The sequence below is a fragment of the Pollicipes pollicipes genome, unplaced genomic scaffold (assembly GCF_011947565.3).
Source record: "Pollicipes pollicipes isolate AB1234 unplaced genomic scaffold, Ppol_2.1 Scaffold_5724;HRSCAF=6776_pilon_pilon_pilon, whole genome shotgun sequence".
NCBI lineage: Eukaryota > Metazoa > Arthropoda > Thecostraca > Pollicipedomorpha > Pollicipedidae > Pollicipes > Pollicipes pollicipes.
Window position 1 is genome coordinate 23,108,422 of NW_023596746.1, and position 12,223 is coordinate 23,120,644.

The following is a 12,223-nucleotide window of genomic DNA, read 5'->3' on the forward strand; positions in this document are numbered from 1 at the left end:
GTGTCGCCAATGCGCTGCTTCCTACGTGCTATGAATATCGTTCGAATTTTGCTTAATGGTTGCATCCAAACTCAGTATTCGGATAGCTGGACTGAATTCTGAGCTTACCAAGCGGTATCTCGCCTGTGAGAAGGTCAACTGCAATTTTTCAGGCGCAGGACCAGAATGAGGAAGTACGCAGTGTAACGAAGTTAGCGGAGTAGAACAGTCAAATCATCATACAATGACCGTCGCGAACGGTATGTTAGCGTCCATTCGCCGTCACGAGGGTAAAATAAATTTTAAAATGTCAACACGTGGCAGTCATCACTGATGAGATTTTGTTTTCATAAGGCTCCGCTTGCAACAACTATTAGCGGCCGATGCGTCCAGTTGCCGGCACATTTAACGGAAAATAATAGCACGCCACTCAGCCGCGTCTTTTTTCAAGGGCAGTTCAGTATCAATGCAGTTCGCAAAGGACTTTATTCACACTAAGACAACAACTTTATTCCTAGAGGACTTTCATCCATACTTTGCCAGATTTTTTCACCTGTTTTGCAAAGGCAATTTGCAATTTTGAAGGAAAGGTCCGGAAACTTCCCCATCCAAAACTTATTGCTAATTAACCATAACAAATGTGTTCAAACAAGAAAAACTTTCCGAAAGTTCCGAGCCTCAGGCAGGCTCCTTGAAACTACAGCAAAACTATTTATGGGCCTGGGTTGACCCTTGTTGGCTTGATGCCAGCAGAACGTGGCACGCCAGTCTGACCAAACGATATGTCCGCTCTAGGTTCGGACCGAGCGCAAGCGAATAAAGAGCCCCGCGTCTTTGCACAGATCACGGAGGTGGTAAATGACACATACGTTTACAGTTTTTTCAGAAAGATTGAGGCGAGGTATAAGCATCACAATCGGAACAATTGTCGGCTTTTGGGCTTTGCAATGGACAAAGATTCCAACATCTTTGCACAGATCATGCGGGCAGTAAATGACATATACGCTTAAGTTTAACAGAAGGATTGAGGCAACGTAATAGTACCACGAATGAAATAATTGTTCGCGCTAGCGCCCTCGTCAGGTGTATCAGTGCTAACACACCAGACGAGGACTCTTGCTCGAAGAGTTAGTCCATCCGGCATAGACGTTTGTTAATCTATTTGCAAGACATTTGGATAGCAAAACAAAGTAGCTGGTGGGCAAGACGTTCGAGGCAAAACAAAACAAAAAAAGCGAAACGCTAATGTAGATCAGGAAGCAGGATCTTAGGTTTTCAAAATAATTATTGCCATCCTGAAATCAGAAGCCGGCGTTACGGAAAGAAGCATGGGAATTAGGATCCAGAATATGCTTCTTGCGAAAGTGCCAACGCGGGTCGAGAACGAGCGCAAGGAGTCGCACATACGTTTATTGGCAACGCCCGCCCCGCCTGTGGCGTCCACATCAGCAGTCGGCAGGCATCCACACTAAGCCACGTTTCCATCATTTTTTCCGGTCCGTAAAACCGGGACGCACCGCCCGGGAGTACTGGCCCGGAATGCCTTCAGCGGTGTGAATCAGAGAGAGACCGACCGCCTCCGGCCGGCCGGCCGGCAGGCGTCCGACCGGGCCGCGGGCCGAGAGGTCGACTTCAGTTCGGCCTTTGACCGAACCGGGCGCCGGCGAAAGGCCTGGAGTGGGCCGGTGATTTCATTTGAAGTGCGTTTCACTTGGAAGTGAGACCAAGTGTATAGGCGATAGGAAATATCCAGCCATTTGTGAGACCAGTATGCTATCAAGTGTGCAGCGTTACAAAGTATTTAGGCCGCCGTTGGTTATTTAAAATGCTTGGTTTGCTTCCACTGCAGATTACAACAGATGAAAAAAGCACTTGGAGCACACATCTTTAGCTTACAAATGTGCAATCGTACAACGCTTATCTGTCATTTACGCCGCTATGCGACATTTCTATTATTTCAACATCATGTAGAGATATTTACCTTAGGCTCAGGACCACCTTAAGTAGCTAGGATGAAGATATGAAGGCCTGATGCACATTATTCACACGTTTATCAGTACAATCCCCTGTGCCATGGGGAACTGTATGGTGGTGGGAAAAACAGCAAACCACTTTGAACATTAGTTAGGAAAACCCACGTCGCCATACGGATGCACGAATCATCTATTCTAAATGAAATCCTTTGCAACATTTCTACTAAAAAATAACTACACATGAAAGAAGTTTTTCGAAGCTTTTTGTTGCTCGAAAAGTAGGTTGGAGAGTATCGTCACGTGTTAGTATCAGTTTCCGAACAGGTTTCGCCAGGTTCCATACAGAGATTTCGGCTCACCAGATTCAGACACTTCCTGCACATCTAGCAAAAATTACAACTTTCTTCGTCGCGATCGATCCATCTGATTTTCCAGGCCGAAAATTGGTGGAAATCGGTCTTAACGCGACGAACGCCAGTCGCGGCACGCTGTACCCCGCGGCGCCTAAGGCGCCAAGTCAGCGTAGCAGCCAAAGACCTGACGCAGCAGCGCGCCGGCCAATGCACGTACGACGGTGCGTTGATGGGAGCTAGCGGACCGGCCGTCATCCGCTACCCACGAATCGGTCCCGCTCGTGTCACGTCACCATTGCAGCGGACCGGTCTGGCGGGCTCATGCATATGCTACTCTGGACACCTCTCCAATTCACTCCATGCTATTCCGCGTGCCGCTCCAACTCACTCGCTGCAATCATGCTGCTATATTACATGCACATCATTCTATGTGCGCAACATTTGCCGAGGCAGCAGCGAGGCTCATTGCCCTTGAGCCTCTAGTAGGGCTTGGTAGCAGGAAAAGGCAGTGGCTCTCGGAGGAGTGCCCCGAGCCGTCGGCCGTAGGTAAGGCAGGGCACAAACCTTTAGACGTTTCCAGCGTCTCGAAGGGAGCACGGGGGACATACAGGGCGCTTATCTTGTCAGTCAGGAGCTAGGACCCGACTGAGCCCTAGTCCGCGCTCCGTGCCTGACCTTGGCTCGGCCCCACCAAGGGCCGTCGCTGATTGGCCAGAGGTCAAGGCCACACTGAGGCCAATACTACAGAGGTCAATACCACTAGCCCGCAGCGCCGGCGGCCGCGGCGCGGGCACGTCGCTCACCATAGCGCAAATGAGCGTCACGTCGTACTCTGACATAACATATAGATGACGTGCAGCCATCGCAGCGCAGCGGACTGTAATGCAGCCTGATCGACATGCGTGGTGGGGTTCGGTGACACGTGCTCACAATATCGCCTGCTTTGTGACAGCATTTGACAGACAGGTCTGCGCTATCCGATGAAATCGAGTTGGCGTACACGGTCAACTAAGGAACGAAAAGTATCGTGGATAGTGACGGTACGCCCCAAATCACTGTAAAAAACAAGCCCCACCATATTCTTCTTAGATGTCCCACAAGCCCCGCACATTTCATAAAAACTACCTTAGAACGAGGTAGGTACCCTTTAGAGTAAAACCCTTGTACGAAATAATGCATGGCATCTGGCTACTGCCTTGTTTTTTCGGTTTCCCGGGCCGAGGACACGTAACAATTTTCAGAGATCTTCGGACCCGCGTGTCGCATCCACCCCGGGTGTGTATTCCATTACACCATACACCATAAGTCATAAATGGGCCCACAAACAATATCTAGGTGTGCTTGCGATCCGACTGGGGGTCATGTTTTGCGGCACGATATCAGGTACGACGAGGCCCGTTGTATTGTAAAAAGTGAGTGGGTATTTTTTTTACTATCTTCCTCTCAATTACGCACGCTTGAATCCATCGGACATATGTTGAAAGACACTGTGCTTTGAAACAGCTCTAGGTTTCTAGCACCAGGTTTTCCGAATTGGAAAAACATGACAAAGATGTCAATGGGCTGCATTAGGCAGCCTACATCTTGCCCCAAAAGCAATACTCTCTTGCTTAATTTGTGACACACACTGTCCAGCCCAAGCATACTCTAAAAATGGAAATATACTTCAAATGATTCGTTTTCATCTGCTGAGGTTATCACCAAAAGTTACATCAACCTTTCCCACAATGAATCTTTGTTCAGGTGCTGTCCCAACAAAATGTTGTCAATCTGGCCATTTCCAGGTTTTCAGACATAACAGTCATCAACTTCACCATAATGCTGACCACACACTGAGGCCCTGCATTGAAATTACACTGTCGGCTTCAATGGCAGTGCATTGAACATCTTCGCACAATAATAGAACAAATGTTCAAAATCTGGATATTCAGCTACATGGCCCATTCACAGTCATACACGCTGCACATTTTGTTGAAAACGAACGCATGCATAATTGGGTATACCCTATAGACTTGCCTCGACCAAGGTATGTAGGTAGCTAGCTTCTGCTCGCAACTCATACTTTTCACCCACCGAATGTTACGATCACATTAATATTCAAATTTACTTCCGCTTACCAGCTCCCCTGCTAAAACACACACACCGGCCCACAAACCCGAATAACTGGCGATGTTCAGTGCCATAATGGCGCATTTTAATCGGAAATTTTTCACCTTTGAATGTATTGAAACATCAGTTCGGATGAAACAAGCCCACTTATAACGATTTGAATGCGTTTTAAACTGCAAAGACCGCTCTAGATACCACAATTGTTCGCATAATAGACGTGCCACTGTAATAATATACACAGTGGCACAGAATAAATACGTCACTGTCCATAATACTGTAACAGAAACCACGTCATGGTTTGATTACGTCATCGTACCTTGCATTACATTGAATGAGAGCCAACTGACCGTCGTTATATCTGGAAATCGTACTCACGAACGCTAGATGTGAACGACTTGACTCTCACATTTTTCTCGGCATTAATCACCCGCATGACTTATGGAATAGAGGGGTTTGAATGATTTGACACCATAAATGCCAGGGTGACTTTGACATACTCTCCCCGGTACACCTCTCCCCATTTTCGCCGGCCCATAGCCTGAACACTTAGAAGAACTTACGTCCCAAGAAGGACAGGATTGTGAACAGCACCGAATCGTTTTCAAGGTGACTATTTCAGTTCAAAACCCCATAAAAATGTGGAACACTCCCTGTAAGATTGTGTATGACGATCTGGTTATTGGTCGTTGGCCAGAAAACAACCCAAAGCTACAAGCGCTTCCAGCCTCCCTCCCACCGCCTCCCGCTCCCCTCCCCTCCCCACTCCTTTATCCTAAATCATCCCTCTGCCACTATCGCTGGTTGGCATCGGCTGATGAAAATAGCTACCCATGCAAAGTTTCTGTGTTATGAACAATATGGGTGTCATCTATCACGCTTCCACACTCAAGCCATTTGTCTCCATTGTGACGTTAAACGCTCCCAACCCAATTACAACACATTCTGAGTGAGTCGCCGCCGTAATAGAGCTGCCACCAGCACACGAGATGCGTGGCCCAATGCGGTGAATCACAAACAAGGCGCATGGAGAGCGCACGCAGTCGAAGATATCGCTTTCAAGGACGATTGTAACGCACATTGCTTCAAGCCGAGAGCACCTGGATCAGGATACGAGTGTCCGCGGCAGGTTTCGGGAATAAGTTTCGAACCATGTCTGGCAGTTATTACAGTTTCGGTGCCTGCCAGATGCTTAATCCGACGCACTCTGGGAGACAAAAAAATTATGTCGGGTCAGGTCACTGGATTATGATGTAATCGGTGTCCGCGGGCGCGTTGACTTTTGCCGCTTATGTAGTAATTCTTTGTTGTTTTTTGGGGGCAGGGTGCTTGGATGTATTTCATCGACTGGTTTGAATGACTGTCAATCAGGGCCAGCCAAACTAAACGAGGCCGCATGAGGTCATCATCAGGGTCAGATTGTAAGCTTCGAGCTATAAGATCTATGACGTCCAGTTTTGATAAACAAATTCGTTTGACAGGTTCCTTTACGAATCCACGCCTTCTTTTCATTAAGTAAATCATAAAGAGAAGAAATAAACATACAGGCAGGCAGATGATCGGAATGAGTGATCTGACCTTAATCTAAACAGACCTCGAACTTTTCTTTTGTGAACACCATATCTTCCGTAAGTGCAAAACTACGTTTTCTCTTGTGGTGCGAAGTGCGAAACCTTACGATAAAAACTACCGTACAAGGAGGGTTCTGAAGTCGTTTATATATTCAAAGTTTTTTAATGTATTCACTGAACATGGGTCGGACGTCATCACATCGAATCTTACGTGAGATTATATCAGAAAGATCGAATGCCGTTTGGATTTCTACGCTTCTGATCAGGCAATTAGGTCTTAAAATATCAGGGAGTACATCTCAGATACCCTCTAGCCGCCAGGTGATCGCGGGGAGCAAACGCATCAGGCGGCACCGGGCTAAATCACAAAGGTTCTAAGCGTTGGTGCATCTAGTTGGTTTCAGCTGGTTTCAAATTGTTTGAAATGAGCACGTGATGTTCCCCGCAACTTACCTCAGCCAGACAAACACTTGTGCCTAAATCTAATTTCTTTACGTATTGAAACATTCAGCGCAGTGAGACGTCTTGAAAACGGTTAAGGTCTTTTGTGTCACCTGCTAGTGAGTCACACTTTCCGGCAGCACCCCGGTCATACCCGTTGTCACCTGCCTGATGCTCATTGGAGCTAGTCATGCATTCATGTTTCAAGATACATTCCAATGCATTCATATCCACCTGTTTTATCCAATCTTCCTAATGCACCATCTTTTTAGAAAGATCTTATGTAATCGGCGCAAACAACCAGGGCAGTTGACGCGCAGTTAAAACTCGACAACTGAATAATGGTCTAATTTAATCCCACAAAATCTTTTGAAGTAGGCAAGAAATGGCTTCAACTGCGCTTTTTGCTAGAGAGGCTGAGAGTTTTCATCCTGAATTATCGACCTTCACTGGCACTACTCGAAAGGGCGAATGCTGCCAACGAAATCAACGTCTACGCTATAACATCGCTTAACCAGTACCTCCTGGTATATTGAAGGCCGATAACTCAGCATACAAACTTTGAGCCCATAATCCACTCGGCTCGTTATAACAAAATACTGGGGGGTCTGATCCGTTTCAGTCCTTTAGGCGTTGTTAAAAGTAGGATATCAAAGCACTTCTTAAATTTGCAATAGACCCTTCCATCATTTTTGGTCCATTTGGTCTGGCCATGTTCTGAACTTAATTTACCGCTAATCATTGTAACTAAGAGATCACATAACCAAACCAACCCAGTATGATCTATCACATCGTGAAGAGCTCTGGCGCGTGCATTTATATCTACAGTCGTTTAAGCTTAACACTTTTAGACACAGATTGGGTGAAACCAGGAAAAATTGATTCTCTCCAGACTGTCTTTTAAACCGCTTTACCCAGCCAATAACCATGCGTCTAGTTCATATGCATCCAGCGCAGCAGGCGCACATCTGTTCGCCCACCACACGGGCCCGAAATACACGCTCCCCTCAGCACTAAAGGTCAGGAGGAGGAGATGAAAACGAAAGCCTCGTAACATGGTGAGTAAGCATGTTTCGTTTACAAATCGTGCGCATAGTCGGATTTTTCTGATTCACAGCTAGGCCTGTAAACGGTGCGACAATGCAAATAATGTTGTTAAGCAAAAACCCCATGCTAAATACCAGTGTGCGTTACCAAAGGTCCGGTAACCTGTCCTATATTCACCGCTTAACACCGTGCGGTGCCGCACCGACAGGCGTTTGTCAGTTTTACATCATAACGGCACTCTATCTAGGCCGGCGTCTCCCACTTACAGGGAATGTTCAACATTCCATTTAAGCGTATGGCATGATGAAACAAGCTCACTAATTTAAGAAGGAAGCATACGAAATGATGAAACAAGCTCGCTGATGACTATCAACATACTCTTGGAACACATGCATGAGATAATAGGGGAAAAGATTGTTCTAGACAACACAATTTCTCTATTTAGTGAACATGCTTCTTAAAATGTCATTATTTGATCGTGCCGTTAGTACTCATTTGTAGTTCTTCAGCCTCCCAAGATATCGCAGCACGTTTTGAAGTGCTCGCTGAGCAAAATATCGTTATGAGCTCGTGTTTTGGCCCTTTCTCGTGGTTTTCTTGCGTACTTATCCGCGAGTCTAAGATATTTGCTTATTTTCACGTTGTAAGTTATAGCGCAATTCTTAAAGGGAATCTTTCACATTTGAGAACATCGAAACAAACATATGATAAAATCACCTCACTTACAACTGTTGGCGCACTTCGTAAGTGGAAAAGGCTGCTTTAGAAGCACAATTCTCATAATGTTTGAACACGTGTTTGAATGACGTTATTATGGCGTTATGGATGCCTGGGCAACTTAGAAATAGCATGCACCAAGTAGTTTGCACATCCTCACGGGCATGTAGCTCTGAAACTAGACAGACTTGGGTCTAAAAAAGGGCAAGGCTATGAGCTACACCGAGTCATCATCAAGACAGCTATTCAGCTTAAAACCCCCGTATCAATTTGTAACACTCCCTTTAAGTGCACATACTGCACCTCTCCGCGGTCCGCTGGCGCCTGCGGGATGAGCCTTGAAACCATCAAGCATGTATAACTAGAATGCTGAGTTAAACTTTTGTCCAAATCTAGGGCGCTGAGTATGGCGCAAAACGATGCCAGTGGTAAAGGCATCAATGCAAGCACCGCACACACACGTGGCCCTTCCAGTCGGAGAGCGCCCTTGTTACAGAATGCGGGGTAATGCTTGACGTGACAAGAGAAGGCGAGACACGGCTGCAAACAGATGTACAGAGTAACGTCACCGCGATATTCGCTCTTTATTTCTGGTTGTATGTACCAGTTGCCTAGTATAATTACCTTCAAATACAAAAATAGTACAGTTTCTGGTTGACCTTGTTAGTAGGCCGTAACGCCCGGTTGAAGCTAGTCGGGGTATTCTGGCGTGCCTATAGGCATCAGGCATCTTGGGCTACCTGAACGCATACTTATAGACACCTCAGCAGCGTATGACCCCTCGCGTCCGGGACATTTTCCGCCTCTGTGTCGATCGACTTCAGTCTGGCGTTCTCACAGACTGGTTTCAGACGAGGCATTGTCACATCATATTTTCAGTACGTTATAATCATTTGAGAACACTTGATTGAGGGCACTGGAGGCAGCTCTTAAACACTAAAGATGGAGCTTGCAGAAATTTAGCGCTGTCGAGAGGCAGCAAACGCTACATGGGAACATGCCGAGCTGCCATTGTAAGTCCATCACCGAAGGACATCTGGCGCTGCCGTTGTAACTCCATCACCAAAGGACATTTGGAAAATGGCTACATCTGGCAACTGAGCAATACGCTTTTGTTCTGAACAGCACAGCGATGTAACCTCGCGGATGTTTTTTTCGCCATAAATTTGGGAGAAACGTGAGCTGACTTTGCCCGACACGGCCAGACAGATCGGGCATAAGCGATGGCCTGAAATTACCCCATAAAAGCTACATCAGATGTCCGCGACAAGCAGTCCACGGCCTTCTCCAACATGTAGTGCTACATCAACGGGGGGTCGGGAGCAAGCATCGGAAGGAGGTCTCCTTGGAGGCCAGGGACGCAAACTGGGTAACACTATGATTAAAAAGGGTGCGGACGTCCTATAAACGTGTGTTGCAACAAACTTAGACATCAGGTAAGGGATGCTCATGATCCCGGTGTGCGAAACTAGATAGTAGATAGATAAAGATAGATAGACATATCCTGGGAAAACACGGAAACTATATGTTCCGCGTGCAACAGACATGGCTGGCTTTACAACAAAATTCGTTGGGATTGTGCTGTTTGGGAGTCTCATCTATTTCAATAATTCGCGAATTAGCACCGATGAACAAGCGACCGCTCTGCAAGAACAGAAGCAGTTTACCGGTCAAGGAGGTGAGATGTTAACATAGGGTGCACTCCAACCAACCGCTCATTGAGATACTGGACCTTCTGGTCATGCTGGTTAACAAGCGATATGTCTCATATCAGATTCTGGATACACTGGGTCCACTGCCCGTATGATCAGATCAAAGCCGCATGTCCCTGTCAAGAGATGAGGTATGCAAATGCTCTCGTCATGGATGAAGGCATCATTATGTGTTACCCTCTCTTATAAGAGTGGGAGCTGAGTATTACGCGAACCGAGATAGGCAAATTTGTCGACAAGTTCGGCATGTGAATAATTGGCGAATTATTTGCATAGCCCGGTAAATTAAATCATCGTATTACATTGCAATGCGTAGCAGAGACTGAAGTAGGAGACAGCATGCCACTGACTACAAACATAAATAGGGTGGTCCTGACGGACTGGAACACTGGGCTATGCATGCCAAAAAGGGTTGAGAGAACATCCACGTCAAGGAGTCGAGCCTATGGATACTGTCTGGAGAACAAAGATTTGGAGCTGTGCTCCCGCCATTCTACTACGTAGGTAACACCCCGCGTCTGATAACATTGTCAGTATCTCTGTGATGACCACAGAGGTTGTAATTTCCGTGCTTTTTCAAACGCGTCGCGCCACGGACCGTTGCTGGCTCTCAAAAACAATGCGTGTGCCCTGCAATACAAATCAGTTGTTGCATGCATGCCGTCTTTGTTTGGCAGAGTATTATCTCCGGTCATCTTGGGATAATTTTCGATAAGATTAGCACTGTATGCACGTCCGTACTGACACGGCGCGGTGCGCCAGCGCAGCTGGTCGGTGTGCTCGGCAAGCGCAGGCCCTCACCTGCCTTGCTCACGCGTCGGTCAGGGGCAGACGGCCGGTACCGGGCGCTCCTCCGTGTCGCGCCGGCCGGCGGCGTCCGTGGCCGGGCAGACGGTGACCTCACTTATGACCTCACGGTGACCTCCCGAGGGCCGTCTGAATGCGGCGGTGCCGCTGTGCGGTCGGTCGTACGGCCGGAGATCGCGCGCCAGTCCGCACGCTGCCGCCACTGCCGCCCACGTCCGAGCCACTGGCCAACGAGCGGCGTCGACCCGACGACCACGGCGCCTGCGGATGCCGCCGGCCGGCGCCCCCTCCCTCCCCCTACGGCCCGACCCGAGCCGCCAGGGTGCCGGCGATCCATCTACCGTGGTGAGTGGCTGAGGTGGCCAGCCATGCGCGGACGTGAAAGGCCAACCCGCTGATCCCTCACTGTGGAGAGGGGGACTGAGGTGGCCAGCCACGCGTGGAGGTGGAAGGCCAGCCCGCTGATCCCTCACTGTGGAGAGGGGGACTGAGGTGGCCAGCCACGCGCGGACGTGAAAGGCCAACCCGCTGATCCCTCACTGTGGAGAGGGGGACTCAGGTGGCCAGCCACGTGTGGAGGTGGAAGACCAACCCGCTGATCCCTGACGGTGGGGAGCGGGGGGTGGGGGCGAGTGGACCAGCCACGCGCAGAGGTGAGAGGTCAGGCTGCCGATCCACTCAGGCTGGCACGAGATCGAGCTGGCAGCCTTCGAGCGGTGGGGCGAAACATGTCGGCTGATCCAAACATGCACGTGCGCGTGCATGCGTAGGTCGCCAGGCACATGGGCTCAGTATGATTTGCGCAACAAGTACATGCAACATGTAGAAGAGACGCACAAAGCAGCGCAACGCAAAACTTTGTCACCCCGAGGTGTTCAACACAATACAATGGTAATGCATTATTACTTTTAGTGAGACAAAAACTTTTGCTGCCACATGCGTTACCTAGGTTCGAACCTGGTTGCATCATCGCCCATGGGCTCTAGTCGATCACCGTAGTTACTGGCGCTTCATACCAGGGTGCTCCAAGATGTACGTCGCGCTTGACATATAGGTAGGGGACCAAACACACTGATCATTTTCACTGCTTGAGTGGGTCCTGCTGCTTTTAAAGTGGCCATTAGGGCGCAGAGTGCCGGTGATGGCCTCTGTGTTGACGGTTTTGTCGCCTCTGTGGTCTGGGGAAAGGATGCTGAGCTCGTAATTCGACAGCACTGAGCACGACTCCGGAGCAGCGCATTGCTGGCCCGGCTGATCCAGAAAGGTCAGCTGAAAACTGGTCAAAGCGCACTGGCTTCCCAACCCGGCTGTGTCGTTGCGCGCATGGCAACAACAGCAACAACGTCGGCAACAACGTCGGGGGTAAACATCCAGAGACCTGGATAGACGTGTTTATACATCGAGCGACACGTGCTAGGCGCAAGAAATAAACTTTATGTAGCAAGCTCTCCGCACCCTAGGTTGGCCATACCAGGTATTCAAAATATGTTTTGAGAAATGACCACTCGGTAGTGTCA

General features: G+C 48.5%; 1 protein-coding gene across 1 annotated transcript in view; it reads right to left on the reverse strand.

The window, feature by feature from the left end:
- The window catches only part of LOC119103663 (uncharacterized), a 106,456-nt gene extending 95,547 nt beyond the window's left edge, over positions 1 to 10,909 (reverse strand). Inside the window, exon 1 of the mRNA XM_037227279.1 lies at positions 10,701 to 10,909. The gene's annotated coding sequence lies outside the window, so the exon portion shown is untranslated. The remainder of the gene's footprint in view (positions 1 to 10,700) is intronic.
- Positions 10,910 to 12,223: the final 1,314 nt, after the last annotated feature.